General features: G+C 47.1%; 2 long non-coding RNA genes across 2 annotated transcripts; both read left to right on the top strand.

Moving 5' to 3' along the window:
- The first annotated feature begins 268 nt into the window (after positions 1-268).
- On the top strand, positions 269-1,236 carry LOC143127960 (uncharacterized). The gene is made up of 3 exons (XR_012987747.1): positions 269-368; positions 468-543; positions 643-1,236. It is a non-coding gene; the product is annotated as an uncharacterized LOC143127960 (long non-coding RNA).
- Positions 1,237-7,879: 6,643 nt separating this feature from the next.
- LOC143127959 (uncharacterized) lies at positions 7,880-8,847 on the top strand. The gene is made up of 3 exons (XR_012987746.1): positions 7,880-7,979; positions 8,079-8,154; positions 8,254-8,847. It is a non-coding gene; the product is annotated as an uncharacterized LOC143127959 (long non-coding RNA).
- The last annotated feature ends 6,006 nt before the right edge of the window (positions 8,848-14,853 follow it).

Genomic DNA, 14,853 nt, shown 5'->3' with positions numbered 1-14,853 from the left:
CGTTACAAGAATAGTGTTAGTTTCTCTCTCTCCCTCTGGATCTTCTTTTTAATGTTTGCAGACTAATATGGACCTTGTCGAAGTTCAACTGGCACTTACTATATATAGTGCTGGTGTAGCAGGGTAGCTTGTGCTTTCCCTGTTTCCCTCTGGCAGCTGCCAGATTGGAGGTGGGTACGTTAATGAAGGGGGCGGCCCCTACATTGAGTATATTTATACGGCTAGATATCAGCTGACCGTGCGTCTTCCGTTCTCCCATTGTCGCTGGAGGAGCTAGCTTCCGTGTTTGGGTGGCTTGCGGGCAGTTTGGTTTGGCCTTACTGGAGCTAGGTTTACTGCTTGGGTCTCTTGCATCGTTCTACTACAAGGTAAGCTTTCTCTTAAAGTCACACGCGGTTTGATGCGGTCGTGACACCTGTTTATGCTTTTGTGCGACCGCATCATTAGTTTATGCTTCCTTGCTTTAGAGCGCATCCTCGCTTGGCAGTGGACTGTTTGCACGTCCAGCCTTGAGCGTTTATTCACTGGAATCGTGTCATTAAGGTATACCGATCTTCCTAATTTATGTCGGACGTTTTTTATACCCCGTTGATTATCTCCGGGGGGTTTAATCTGCCTTGTTTGCCTGTTGTCTGGTTTTAGCACTGTTCGGTAGCCCTTCCTGTCATGTTCTTGGATTAGCTGTGCTTCCAGGTATGTAGCCTACTCTTAATTTCAGTTTCTGCATTTAGAGGTATTTGGCTTGTATTAATTCTCCTCTGTGATTTCAGACGGTGAAGTTTAACTGAAGCCTGTGCGGTGCTCCAGATTGTGGCTGCACATAAGCCTCGCCACTGCTGCTTTGTTTCCACATAAATTCTACCGTAGGCTAACCTTTGCTGTCCAGTCAGGTAGCTTCCCCCCCGGCCGTGCCACCTGGGAAGCCGCTTGCTGTACAGTATACTGTGTATTCTATGTGTTATGACTGCATGTTCTAACGTGTCCAAATGATACTGGGCTAGACTGTACTCGCCTCTATCACCACCGCCTGTTGCTATATGGTTTAGCCTTACTTTTGTGTCCATTGTCTTCACGCTGTGTGTTTTTGTTTGTTTATTTTCTTTTTTTCATTTCACTCCTAAATAGGAGAGTTGACTATGTGCTTGTGTGTGTGTGCGCGTGTGTTTGTGGCTGTGGTTGGGGTGCTTGTGAGTGTGTGAGTGTGTGTGTGCGTCTGCGGTTGAGGTGCATGCTTGTGTGTGTTCGTCTGCGGGAGGTGCATGCTTGTGTGTGTTCGTCTGCGGTTTAGGGTGCATGTGCATGTGTGTGTGCGTGGGCCTTGGAATCTTGTGATTGTGTCTTGCAGTGGACCATTGGGGCAGTATGCAGGGACCTCCCGCCTAGTACTAAGTGGAAGGCCCAGGGCTCTGTGTGCATAAAAGCTAAGTGTCCTACACATTGTTGTATGCTATGTCCAACTAGCCATTTTGTGACCTTCCTGCCCTCACTAAACATTGTTGCCCTTCTCTTTCTCTCTCCCTTGGTGTGTGTGGAAGACAGGAGCTGTTTGACCTCGAGCAGTGGGTCGGTGGTGGAGCCCTTTCCTCACTGGTCTTCTATTTTGTACACATCCAGGGTTTTGCTTTTTTTCTTTTGTATTTTGATCTTGCTGTGTTAACGTGTGGTGTGGTTTTGGACCCGTCCCCCTCCTCTTCAGTCTACCCCTGCCGTGGTAAGCTACAGCCCTGTTTCTCCCCACACTATCCAGTTGAGTAGTCTCTCCGGGCCCTGCGCCCCCATGGTCCACACATCTTATAACATCTTATAACTGCTCATATCCGCTTGTGTTTTAAGGAGTGATCACTCTGTTAGTACTTTGTCAAACTCTTAATAAAAAGACTTTGTATTTTTTTTGTAAATCACGTCTCCAGTCTCTTGATGTACATGCGAACCTGTGTCATTGGTTGAGAGTAACCACCCCTTTAAAACTAAACTTCTTGGGGCGCAATCCCCTAGATGGCGTAGTCGTCTAGAATCAATAACCCCTCAGCTCTGCCACATTTTGGCGTAGCAGTCGGCAGGATACATCAAGGTACTAAGACGTGGTTCCCATTTTTGTGGTATTGTTAGGACGCACCTGGTCTTATTTGTGTATGTATGGAATACTTTTCCCTTTTCTTCTGTGTATGAATGGTGGATGTGCCTTTAAGTTTTCTTTAGAAACAAAGCAGCAGTGGCCTTTCCCAGAATTGAAGTTCGCCGTCTAGAGGGCGGCTCCTCCAGTACAAGGTTTGCAGGACCGCTTCTAGCTGCAGTGAGCGTAAGTTAAATCCCTTACTTTTTGGTCATGGAGGAAGACTTACAGGAACTCAGGGACCTGGTGGCACAGCTTAAAGCTGAGAATGAGCGGCTGAGGCTTGAACGAACAGCAACTCCCCAGCCTGACTCAGGCCGCTCTAGTGACCTCCCGCCTCCGGCAGACCCTCTAGCAGCCACTCCAGCTGAGGGTCCTAATGCGACAGGATCCCGAGTGAATGATGGTGGTCAGGCCCTTGGCTCTGAGAGGTTGGTCTTTGTCCCCCGTGACCGCAAATGTCCAAGTTTCAGTGCTAAGTCAGGCATTAGCGTAACAGAGTGGGTAGAGGAAGCACAAGCCTGTATGCGCGTCCGGCGCCTCTCCACCGTTGATCAGGCTGACTTCTTGTTCGACCACCTTGTGGGAGAAGCGAGGGAGGAGATAAAATATCGCCCTCTTGAAGACCGTAGAGATCCTGATAAGATTATTAGCATCCTAACAGAGTTGTATGGGTGTTCTCAGTCATATATATCCCTTCAGGAGGCATTCTTCTCCCGTAAACAGCAGGAGGGAGAAACCTTGCAGGAGTTTTCTCTGGCACTGCTGAGTTTAATGGATAAAGTTAAGAGGCAGGCTCCCCATGCAGTACTCAATGCTGATGTCTTATTGCGCGACCAATTTGCAGAGCACGTTTTGGACGGAGCTCTGCGGAGAGAGTTGAAGCAGTTGATACGCCGCCAGCCACTACTGACACTGATAGAACTCAGGGCTGAGGCTATTAGGTGGGAACGGGAGGGTTTACCAGGAGGCGCTAGGAGCCGTAGCCATTCTCTTCCTTCCACCTACGGTATTCAGTATGCAGTTCAAGGAACCACACAAGCTCCAGCTGGTAGCGGGCCCCAGCAGTCAGAGCTAGACGAGTTAAAACAGATCTTAAAGCAGCAACAACGGCAGTTAGACCAGATGACTCAGAGCATTGCACAGTTGCGCGACGTCCAGCAGCCTCGTCGTCCCCTGCGTGACCAGCCTATCATCTGCCGGAGATGCCACCGCCCAGGGCATTTTGCCCGTGAGTGTGATGGGGAAAGGGCCCTTCACCGCTCATATTCCCCCTCCTCAGCAGTCCCCTCAACTAGTGGTAGGCCTCAGCCTCCCTCACAGTCGGGAAACTAGTTCCCCCTGGGCTGCAGAGTCACAGCTTAGGTGGGGACATTGTTGACTCCGAGAGAGTGAGTGGTAGTTTGGGTACATTATCTAGCCTAATGTCTACTTGCCCTCATTTAGATGTGTGTATTGGAGGTGTATTGGTTCCTTGCTTGATAGATACAGGTTCTATGGTATCGACAGTTACAGAGACATTCTTTTTAAGACACTTTGAGCCACAGGGTCAGGACCAGATGCGGTCCTGCCAATGGCTGCAGCTCCGTGCAGCCAACGGACTGTCTATCCCTTATGTCGGCTACCTAGAGTTGGAGGTAGAACTGTGTGGTAAGACTATCCCAGGTTGTGGTATCTTGATTGTGAAAGATCCTCCTGGCCCCATGGGCTCCAGGGTACCTGGGGTGCTTGGAATGAATGTGCTTGGTAGGTGTTATCGCGAGTTGTTCGGTCAGCATGGCCCCGCCTTGTTTAAAGCTACCTCGGTGTTGCAGGCTCCCACCCTCGTGGTTGAGGCCTTGCAACAATGTCATCGAGTAGAGGTTGAGTTGCCATCTGGCCAGCTGAGTCCTGTCAAAGTTCGTGGTGGGCGAGCATTTAGAGTCCCCGGGGGAACTATGAAGCTTATTCCGTCTACCTGTTCGAGCATATATGCCCATGGCATGGTGCTGTTTGAGCCTCCAGAGTCTGGTCTACCAGCTGGATTATTGGCGTCGCCTGCACTAGTTAGGGTAGTTGGTGGTACCGCCTCTATCCCAGTGGTTAATGTGAGTACCGCAGATGTCCTTCTCTTCCCACGCACCTTGCTAGGCACTTTACAGCATGCACACGTAGTCAGCTTGCCGGCTGGAGTAACTGAAGTTCCGTCTGTTACGGCCACAGTCAGTTCCCAGATAGTTCTGGAACCTGCACCTAGCATACAGGAACAGATTGAGGCCTTGGAACTGCCAGCTCTGTCTACATCAGAGCGGGGCCAGGTCAAAGCTTTGCTCAAACGGTACCAGACAGTGTTTTCTGCTCATGATGGTGACCTGGGTTGCACAAAATTGCTGTCGCATGATATTCCGCTGGTTGATGAGGTGCCTATCCGTCAGCGATACCGGCGAATACCCCCATCCGAGTACGAGGTGGTAAAAGCCCACATTCACCAGCTCCTGGATGCACAGGTCATCAGAGAGAGCTGTAGTCCATTTGCCTCCCCTATAGTCTTGGTTAAGAAAAAAGACGGTAGCCTGCGCTTATGTGTAGACTACCGTCAGCTGAATGCCAAGACTAGGAAGGATGCGTTCCCATTGCCCCGCATCGAAGAGTCGCTGGACGCTTTGGCTGGGGCCAAGTGGTTTTCCACAATGGATTTGGCCAGTGGATATAACCAGGTCCCGGTCACGGAGGGAGATAAAGCTAAGACCGCTTTCTGCACCCCATTTGGCCTCTTCGAGTGGAATCGAATGCCTTTTGGGTTATGTAACGCTCCCTCCACGTTCCAGCGGCTTATGGAACGCCTCTTCGGTGATCAACAGTGCCACTCTTTGCTGCTGTATTTAGACGACATCGTAATTTTTTCGTCTACTGTATCTCAACATTTAGAGCGGTTGGAGCTTGTTCTGGGCCGGCTAAACCAAGAGGGGTTGAAGGCCAAGTTGCGCAAATGTGCGTTCTTTCAGCGGGAGGTCAGTTACTTGGGGCATGTCATTTCAGACCAGGGGGTTGCGACTGACCCCAGCAAGGTTGAGGCAGTGGCACAGTGGCGACGCCCAAGTAATGTCTCAGAGTTGAGATCATTCTTGGGCTTCGCCAGTTATTACCGCCGCTTTGTGGAGGGTTTCGCTAAGTTAGCGGGTCCCCTACATAAGCTGGTAGCAGCTTACGGGGGCAGTAAGTCCCGGCCACCCAAGGCGGGCTTTGCACAGGCTTGGTCCAATGACTGTCAGGCCAGCTTCGAGGCCCTGAAGGGTAAGTTAACCACCACCCCTGTCTTGGCCTATGCTGACTTCTCCCTTCCGTTCATCTTAGAGGTGGACGCCAGCTACGGGGGGCTGGGAGCTGTTCTTTCCCAGGAGCAAGGGGGCAGGGTGCGACCAATAGCATATGCAAGTCGTGGTCTACGGCCCACTGAGCGCAACACCATCAACTATAGTTCCATGAAGTTGGAATTTTTGGCGCTCAAGTGGGCCATGACTGAGAAGTTTCGAGAATACTTGCTGGGGAATAAGTGCCTTGTTTTTACAGACAACAACCCCCTTAGCCACCTGACCTCCGCGAAGCTCGGAGCCACTGAACAGCGTTGGGCAGCCCAACTGGCCCTGTTTGATTTTCAGCTTCGGTATCGCTCAGGAAAGAGTAACACCAATGCTGATGCACTGTCACGACAGTACCAGCCAGATGTAGATCCTGACTCTCTGGCCCCAGGACTTTCTCTTCCAGCCTCCTTGTTGCAGGCTATTGAACAAGGGCCGTCAGTGGCTGTCAGTCAAAATCTGGTCGTTGCCTTCCCGGGGCACACCCTAGCTGACTTGTCCTCCCTGCAACAGGCAGACCCAGTTTTGGGGAAGGTCTTGGGCTTCTGGAGGCAGAAAAAACGCCCCAGTGCTGACCAGCGTCGCACACTCTCCAAGTCAGTCCTGACCCTGCTACAACAATGGGACCGCCTGGTGGAGCAAGGGGGTGTGCTCTACCGTCGTATTTTCCGCCCAGATGGCGGTGAGGAGGTATTGCAGCTGGTTCTGCCCAGTGCCTTGAAGCAAGAGGTGCTCACCCAGTTACACCAAGATCATGGTCACCAAGGCGTTGAGAGAACATCTGAGCTGCTCCGCTCACGCTGCTATTGGCCAGGTATGACTACAGAAGTGGTGCGTTGGTGTCAGGAGTGTGACCGGTGCCAACTGGCCAAGGACACGCAACGGCCTGCCCGCACTTTCATGGGCCATTTGCTGGCAGCTCACCCGAATGAAGTCTTAGCTATTGATTTCACAACACTGGAACCCTCTGCTTCAGGGGTGGAGCATGTGCTGGTAATGACCGACGTGTTTACTAAGTACACTGTGGCCATCCCCACAAGGGATCAGCGGGCTAACACTGTAGCCCAAGTTCTAGTGTTAGAATGGTTTTATAGGTTTGGGGTGCCGGCCCGGATCCATTCGGACCAGGGTCGGAGTTTTGAGTCTTTACTCCTTCATCAGCTCTGTGACCTCTATGGGGTCCGGAAGTCCCGCACCACCCCTTATCACCCAGAGGGTAATGGCCAGTGCGAGCGGTTCAACCGCACTTTGCATGGCCTCCTGCGCACTCTGCCTGTGACTAAGAAGCGGGATTGGGTGTCCTGTCTTCCTCAGCTGTTATTCTGTTATAACACCACCCCCCATCAAGCCACAGGGGAGAGTCCTCACTTCCTTATGTTTGGGCAAGAGCCGCGCCTCCCGATCGACTTCCTACTGGGTCGGGTGCAGGAACCAGGGGTTGGAAGAGTGCATGATTGGATCCTTGAACACCAGTCCCGTCTCCAGGTAGGCTTTGAGGGAGCCCAGGAGCGATTGCGGATAGCTGCTGATCGCCGGAAGGCCCACCATGACCAATATGTCCATGGCACACCACTGGTGCAGGGTCAACAGGTGTATCTCCGCAATGTGAGTGTGAGAGGGAGACATAAAATCCAGGACCTGTGGAGCCCAGTAGTGTACCAGGTGGTTAGGGCACCGGCAGCAGGGGGTGCAGTGTACACTATAGCCCCAGTAGAGGACCCATCGCAGCAGAGGCAAGTTCACCGCACTCTCTTGAAGGCAAGGGTGGAAAGGGGCCACCCTGAACTAAGCCCATGTACCAGGACATCATTGATAGCTACACCCTCCTCACCTCCCCATGAGGTTTGCGAGGGTGATTTGTTTGTGCTGGTCCCAGAACAGTCACGAGCATCCACATCTCAGTTGGAAGCGAACCCTGATCCACCTGAAACAATCCCCGGTGCAGCGATGGTGGCTGTCTCTGAGGAGCAGCAACCGTCTGCCTCAGAGTGGCAAATGGCCTCTGACCTACCGGATCAAACCTCCAGGGGAGTGATTCCTAGTAGCGACGGAGAACAAGGGCAAGGTAACCCTGCCCTGACAGTAGTCACTAACTCTGACGAAGGCTGTGAGTCAGCGCCACGCCGTACTCCTAGAGGTAATGCGGGGCAACACTCCAATCCACACCGGCTGCCACAGTCAACACAAGGGATTCTGTAATTGCCGTGTTCCGCCTCAACCCTTTGTGTTGAATTTACTATCGTCGGGCCGACGACACAAAAAGGGGGGGTGGATTGTAGCAGGGTAGCTTGTGCTTTCCCTGTTTCCCTCTGGCAGCTGCCAGATTGGAGGTGGGTACGTTAATGAAGGGGGCGGCCCCTACATTGAGTATATTTATACGGCTAGATATCAGCTGACCGTGCGTCTTCCGTTCTCCCATTGTCGCTGGAGGAGCTAGCTTCCGTGTTTGGGTGGCTTGCGGGCAGTTTGGTTTGGCCTTACTGGAGCTAGGTTTACTGCTTGGGTCTCTTGCATCGTTCTACTACAAGGTAAGCTTTCTCTTAAAGTCACACGCGGTTTGATGCGGTCGTGACACCTGTTTATGCTTTTGTGCGACCGCATCATTAGTTTATGCTTCCTTGCTTTAGAGCGCATCCTCGCTTGGCAGTGGACTGTTTGCACGTCCAGCCTTGAGCGTTTATTCACTGGAATCGTGTCATTAAGGTATACCGATCTTCCTAATTTATGTCGGACGTTTTTTATACCCCGTTGATTATCTCCGGGGGGTTTAATCTGCCTTGTTTGCCTGTTGTCTGGTTTTAGCACTGTTCGGTAGCCCTTCCTGTCATGTTCTTGGATTAGCTGTGCTTCCAGGTATGTAGCCTACTCTTAATTTCAGTTTCTGCATTTAGAGGTATTTGGCTTGTATTAATTCTCCTCTGTGATTTCAGACGGTGAAGTTTAACTGAAGCCTGTGCGGTGCTCCAGATTGTGGCTGCACATAAGCCTCGCCACTGCTGCTTTGTTTCCACATAAATTCTACCGTAGGCTAACCTTTGCTGTCCAGTCAGGTAGCTTCCCCCCCGGCCGTGCCACCTGGGAAGCCGCTTGCTGTACAGTATACTGTGTATTCTATGTGTTATGACTGCATGTTCTAACGTGTCCAAATGATACTGGGCTAGACTGTACTCGCCTCTATCACCACCGCCTGTTGCTATATGGTTTAGCCTTACTTTTGTGTCCATTGTCTTCACGCTGTGTGTTTTTGTTTGTTTATTTTCTTTTTTTCATTTCACTCCTAAATAGGAGAGTTGACTATGTGCTTGTGTGTGTGTGCGCGTGTGTTTGTGGCTGTGGTTGGGGTGCTTGTGAGTGTGTGAGTGTGTGTGTGCGTCTGCGGTTGAGGTGCATGCTTGTGTGTGTTCGTCTGCGGGAGGTGCATGCTTGTGTGTGTTCGTCTGCGGTTTAGGGTGCATGTGCATGTGTGTGTGCGTGGGCCTTGGAATCTTGTGATTGTGTCTTGCAGTGGACCATTGGGGCAGTATGCAGGGACCTCCCGCCTAGTACTAAGTGGAAGGCCCAGGGCTCTGTGTGCATAAAAGCTAAGTGTCCTACACATTGTTGTATGCTATGTCCAACTAGCCATTTTGTGACCTTCCTGCCCTCACTAAACATTGTTGCCCTTCTCTTTCTCTCTCCCTTGGTGTGTGTGGAAGACAGGAGCTGTTTGACCTCGAGCAGTGGGTCGGTGGTGGAGCCCTTTCCTCACTGGTCTTCTATTTTGTACACATCCAGGGTTTTGCTTTTTTTCTTTTGTATTTTGATCTTGCTGTGTTCACGTGTGGTGTGGTTTTGGACCCGTCCCCCTCCTCTTCAGTCTACCCCTGCCGTGGTAAGCTACAGCCCTGTTTCTCCCCACACTATCCAGTTGAGTAGTCTCTCCGGGCCCTGCGCCCCCATGGTCCACACATCTTATAACATCTTATAACTGCTCATATCCGCTTGTGTTTTAAGGAGTGATCACTCTGTTAGTACTTTGTCAAACTCTTAATAAAAAGACTTTGTATTTTTTTTGTAAATCACGTCTCCAGTCTCTTGATGTACATGCGAACCTGTGTCATTGGTTGAGAGTAACCACCCCTTTAAAACTAAACTTCTTGGGGCGCAATCCCCTAGATGGCGTAGTCGTCTAGAATCAATAACCCCTCAGCTCTGCCACACTGGGTTTTGTTATTACTTTTTTTGGTAGCACTTTACGATAAGGGTACATTAATTATCATGAATTCATGCATTAATTAATTAATGATTTATGATTACTTCATTCCTTAATACCTCATGAATCATCAGGAATTCACAGTTCATAGTCAGTCATTAGTGACCTCATACATGAACAGCACATCACCTAAAGCATTAGGTATGGTGGGCACATCATTATGAATTATGATTTATTAAGCATGATCATGATTATTTCTTTTTCTGCCAAAAACTCGTATAAGCTTAATGCTGCAAGAATCCCAACGTGATCTGCTTCATCTCTCTCCCCACTCATTCTCTCACTCTCACTCTCAGACACACTCTCTCTCTCATTCTCTCACTCTCAGACACACTCTCTCTCTCACTCTCTTGCACTCTCTCTCATTCTCTCACTCTCAGACACACTCTCTCTCTCTCACTCTCTCTCTCTCACTCTCAGACACACTCTCTCTCTCTCTCATTCTCTCACTCTCAGACACACTCTCTCTCTCTCAAATTCTCTCAAATGGTGCTTTATTGTCATGACAAATATGACACTTGTATTGCCAAAGCAATTGTTACATAAAAGTACAGTATCAGGATCTAAGCAATTATACAGGTATATACAAGGGATAGGGGTACATGAACAAAGTGTAAAGAACATTTTTTTTTTTTTTTTTTGTCTGTGTCTGAGTACAACATATCGAGTTCAAGTTCAAGTTCTGAGTGACTCAACATAGGCAACAAACTTACAGAAATACAATACATCAGGGCACAAATCTAAAGTGGACTGAGTAGAAACTTCAAGTATGGTACAGTATATACAACATGAGGGGACTGTGTTGAGTTAGTGTATGTGGCTGTGGCTGTGAGAGAGGGGTGCATGTGTGTGTGTGTGTGTGTGTGTGTGTGTGTGTGTGTGTCTGTGTGTGTCACATATGCATACAAAAAATCACTCAGTGTCTCTCAGCTGGTGACAGGCAAGGATATATTGGGCAGCAGTAATACAGCTGTCTGTGTCTTCTCCCAATAGGTATAGTATTTTATTCGGGTTTGGTAGGTCATAGAAATCAGGGATTTTTTCTTTCATTTTTGGGAAGTATTTATTGCGAATTGATTCAAATTTTGGGCATTCAGTTAAAAAGTGTAATTCAGTTTCAACAACATCATCTCTGCACTGCTGGCATAGACGCTCGTCTTTTGGAAGCCATGTCTTTTTGTGTCTTCCTGTTTCTATGGCTAAACGGTGTTCACTGAGTCTGTATTTCATTAGTAGTGTGCATCTCAAATTTGTCTCTTTTATTTTTGTTAGGTAATGTGCAAGTGTATATTTCCTGTTTAGGGTCAGATAGCATTGCATTTTGCTTTGGGATTGTGTTTTAGATTGCCAATATTCGTCATAAATGTCTTTTAGGTTTTGGGGGGTTTGGTTAATCCAAACATTTTGTGTGGATGTTGCCTGGTATTTGGCCTTTAAAGTGTTGGATGTCTCTGGAGGAGGGTGGCTGAAGACCAGGTTGGTAGGGGAGTTATCTTTGCTCAACTCTTGGTGTTTCAGGGCTTTATAGTGGAATGAGTTTGGGTCACTCAGGCTTACATGTTTGATGAACTTGTTTGCCCTTTTCTGAATTTTTATCAGGAGAGGGTATTGGCCTAGTTCTGCCCTACATGCGTTATTAGTTGTGTGCCGGTGGACTTTTAGAATGGCTTTACAAAATTCAGTATGCAGGATCTCAACTGGGTGTTTTTCCCATTTATCTAGGTCCTGATTTCCAAGTGGGCCCCACACTTCACTGCCATAAAGGGCAATTGGTTCTATTACTGATGAGAACAGTTTTAGCCAGATTTGGATTGGGATTTCGAAGGGAATTTGTCTTCTTATGGCATGAAGAGCCCTGCGTGCCTTGTCTCTTAATTCATTCACTGCCATGTTGAATGATCCTTTATTATTTATTCTAAGGCCTAGGTAGGTGTAATCTGGTGCATGTTCGACTTCAATAGGTCCTAATCTAAATATGGGTTGACTTCCCCGGTATCCGGATCTTTTTTGGAAGATTAATATTTTTGTTTTATTTGTGTTAACAGCCAGGGCCCAGGTCTGGCAGAAGTTTTGAAGATGGTCTAGTTGAGTCTGGAGTCCCTTTTCTGTTGGTGAAAGAATAACAAGATCATCTGCAAAGAGCAGGAATTTGACTTCACTGTCATGTAGAGTGAGTCCAGGAGCTGATGATTTTTCAAGTATGCTTGCTAGCTCATTGATGTATATATTAAATAGAGTTGGACTTAATGAGCAGCCCTGTCTTACTCCACATTCTTGGGGGATGAGTTGGGTTCTTTTGGATCCTATTTTGATGCCACACTTAGCTCCTGAGTACATAGATTTTACAATGTCATATGTTTTTCCACCCACACCGCTTTCAATTAATTTGTAAAATAATCCATGATGCCAAATGGAGTCGAATGCTTTTTTGAAGTCGACAAAGCACGAGAATATTTTGTTGTGGTTTTGAGTATGTTTTTCAATTAGGGTGTGCAGGGTGTATATGTGGTCACAAGTGCGATAATTAGGTAGGAATCCAATCTGGCTTCTACTCAGGACACTGTGTTCCATAAGGAAGTTTTGGAGCCGTAAATTAATAATACTACAGAATACCTTTCCTAGGTTGCTGTTAACACATATGCCCCGGTAGTTGCTGGGGTCAAATTTATCTCCGTTCTTGAAGATGGGTGTAACTAGTCCGTAGTTCCAGATATCTGGGAAGTAACCCACACTCAGGACAAGATTGAGTAGTTTGAGCATGACCATTCTGAACTTACTGTCAAGGGATTTTAGCATCTCATTTAAAATACAATCAAGTCCATATGCTTTTTAAGGCTTCAGTTTGTTAATCGGAGTGTCTATTAGTACTCCTGGTACGAATAGCCTTGGCGACACAACTGGGCTATTCACACCCTGTTACATAACAACAAAAACATGTTGCTCGCGTGCCCAAAAAACATGGCCGACATTCGTTTTTCCGTCAGCAGAAAGTGAAGAATTCTGAATGGTTTCAGCACTAATATCTGTTCAAATTAAAGTTGAGATGAAAAAGTTGTGTTTTATTTTCATAAGATTTGTTCAGTGAACACATACAACCGTCAGTTTATTAGCTAACAGAAATTTCGTGAATATGACGTTCAGGCCTATAAACTATAAGTTTACCTGCAAACCTCTACTTCTTGTTGAAACAGATAGTGCAGTGGTCACAGGCAAGGGCTGGCACGTGGGAGACTGGGGTTTGATTCCCTTGTGATGTGTTTTGGCGGAGTGAGTGTGCATGTGTACCAACGTCTCTGGAGAGAAGGCGTGCAATTTGAACAAGAAATCGGTTCTCAAACGGAAGTTTTGATTGCAACAATTAGCTAGTTCATGCACCAGGGTGTAAATAGCATGCAGTACTATAAACACCTGGGTACGAATAGCATCCACTTCTAACTGTACATTGATGCAAACAGCATACCTTATTCAGAGTTTCTATTACACAGCTGAGCTATTCACACTCTGTTATGTAACAACAAAAAAAACATGTTGCTTGTTTTTAAAAAATATATATATATTATTACATTGTGTGATCAATATGCCAGATTAAATGCACAGGGGTGCAAATAGCATACACTGATATTTGTACCAGACGAGGTACTAATAGAACACATTGCTGTGTGCACCGGGGTACGAATAGCATACATTGATATTTGTACCAGACGGGGTACTAATAGGACACATTGCTGTGTGCACCGGGGTACGAATAGCATACGCTGCTAATTGTACCAGGGGTGCAAATAGCCTTACCCTTTGTTAATTTGGGTTAGAAGCTCCTGCTCTGTGATGAGGGAGTCGAGTGGATTTTGGTAGTCTTTGACTGAGGACTCTAGGCTCTGTAATTTAATTATTATATTTTCTTGGTCCCTGCTTTGGTCTGATTCCACTTTCTTAAAAAGGGTTTGGAAATGGTTCGTCCAAATTTCTCCATCTTGAATCACCAATTCTTGATGGTTTGATTTTTTAAAGCGATTCCAGTTGTCCCAAAAACTGTTTGTGTTTATGGACTCCTCAATTAGTGTCAGTTGCTTATGGGTGTATTGGGCTTTCTTAGTTACGCATTTGTATTTTCTTAATGTCTCACAATAGAGTAATCGGATAGATGTGTTATTAGGATCTTTGTGTTTTTGGTTGGATAATTTGCGAAGCTCTTTTCTTGCAGATTGACAGTCAGCATCAAACCAAGTGTCATATTTTTTAAGCCTTGGTTTTGCCCTTGATCTTTTTAGTTTTGCCTTTTCCGCTGTTTTTGTTAAATATTAGGCTAACTGTTGCCACAGCTTGGTTAACACCCTCTTTACTGGGGGCGCATGTAGTGTCTAAGAATATATCTAGGAGGTTTTGGATTTCAGGATTTTCTGTGGCTTTCTTGAATTCCTCTGTGCTGTTTTCAGCCCATCTGTATGATTTCTTTATGTGGAACAGCTTACTGGGCTGTGATTGGAGGGTGTTGTTTTCTGTCATTTTGATATATATTGTGATTTGGCTGTGATCTGATAGGGGGGTTAGTGGTTTGACAGTGAATGCTCTAATTGATAAAGGATCTATATTAGTTATTACGTAGTCCACTGTACTATTTCCAAGAGGTGAGCAGAAAGTGTGTCTCCCAAGGGTGTCTCCTCTTATTCTACCATTAACGATATACAGACTCAGATTGCGACAGAGCTGCAGGAGTTCTTTCCTATGTCTGTTTGTAACTGGATCACAGTTATTTCTCTGGGAGTGCATACGATGATCAGTTTTATCAAGGGAATGACAAATGTAGTTATTGCCATCTGTGTTTACAAAGTCATTTTGTGTACCTGTTCGGGCATTTAGGTCCCCACAGACAAGAACATTACCCTGAGCCTGGAAATGGCTTATTTCTGTTTCAAATGAGGTGAATGTGTCTTCAGAATAGTATGGGGATTCATGAGGGGGGATATATATTGCACAAAGGAAGATATCTTTTTGTGAGATGATTAGTTCTTTCTTGATTTTTAGCCAAACATGGTATTTGCCAGTTTTTATTACACTGAGGTATCTATCCAGTTTTGATTTGTACCAGTTTTGATTTGGTTTTCCGTGTGAAGGCTGCATCTTTCAGTGTCTTAGCAAACATAGGGACAGCA

Source organism: Alosa pseudoharengus, unplaced genomic scaffold, assembly GCF_046254945.1.
Source record: "Alosa pseudoharengus isolate Yale_2024_CS ecotype anadromous, Long Island Sound unplaced genomic scaffold, YU_APseudo_1.1 YU_APseudo_1.1_scf_17, whole genome shotgun sequence".
NCBI classification, from domain to species: Eukaryota; Metazoa; Chordata; class Actinopteri; order Clupeiformes; family Clupeidae; genus Alosa; species Alosa pseudoharengus.
This window is presented reverse-complemented; position numbering and strand designations above follow the sequence as displayed.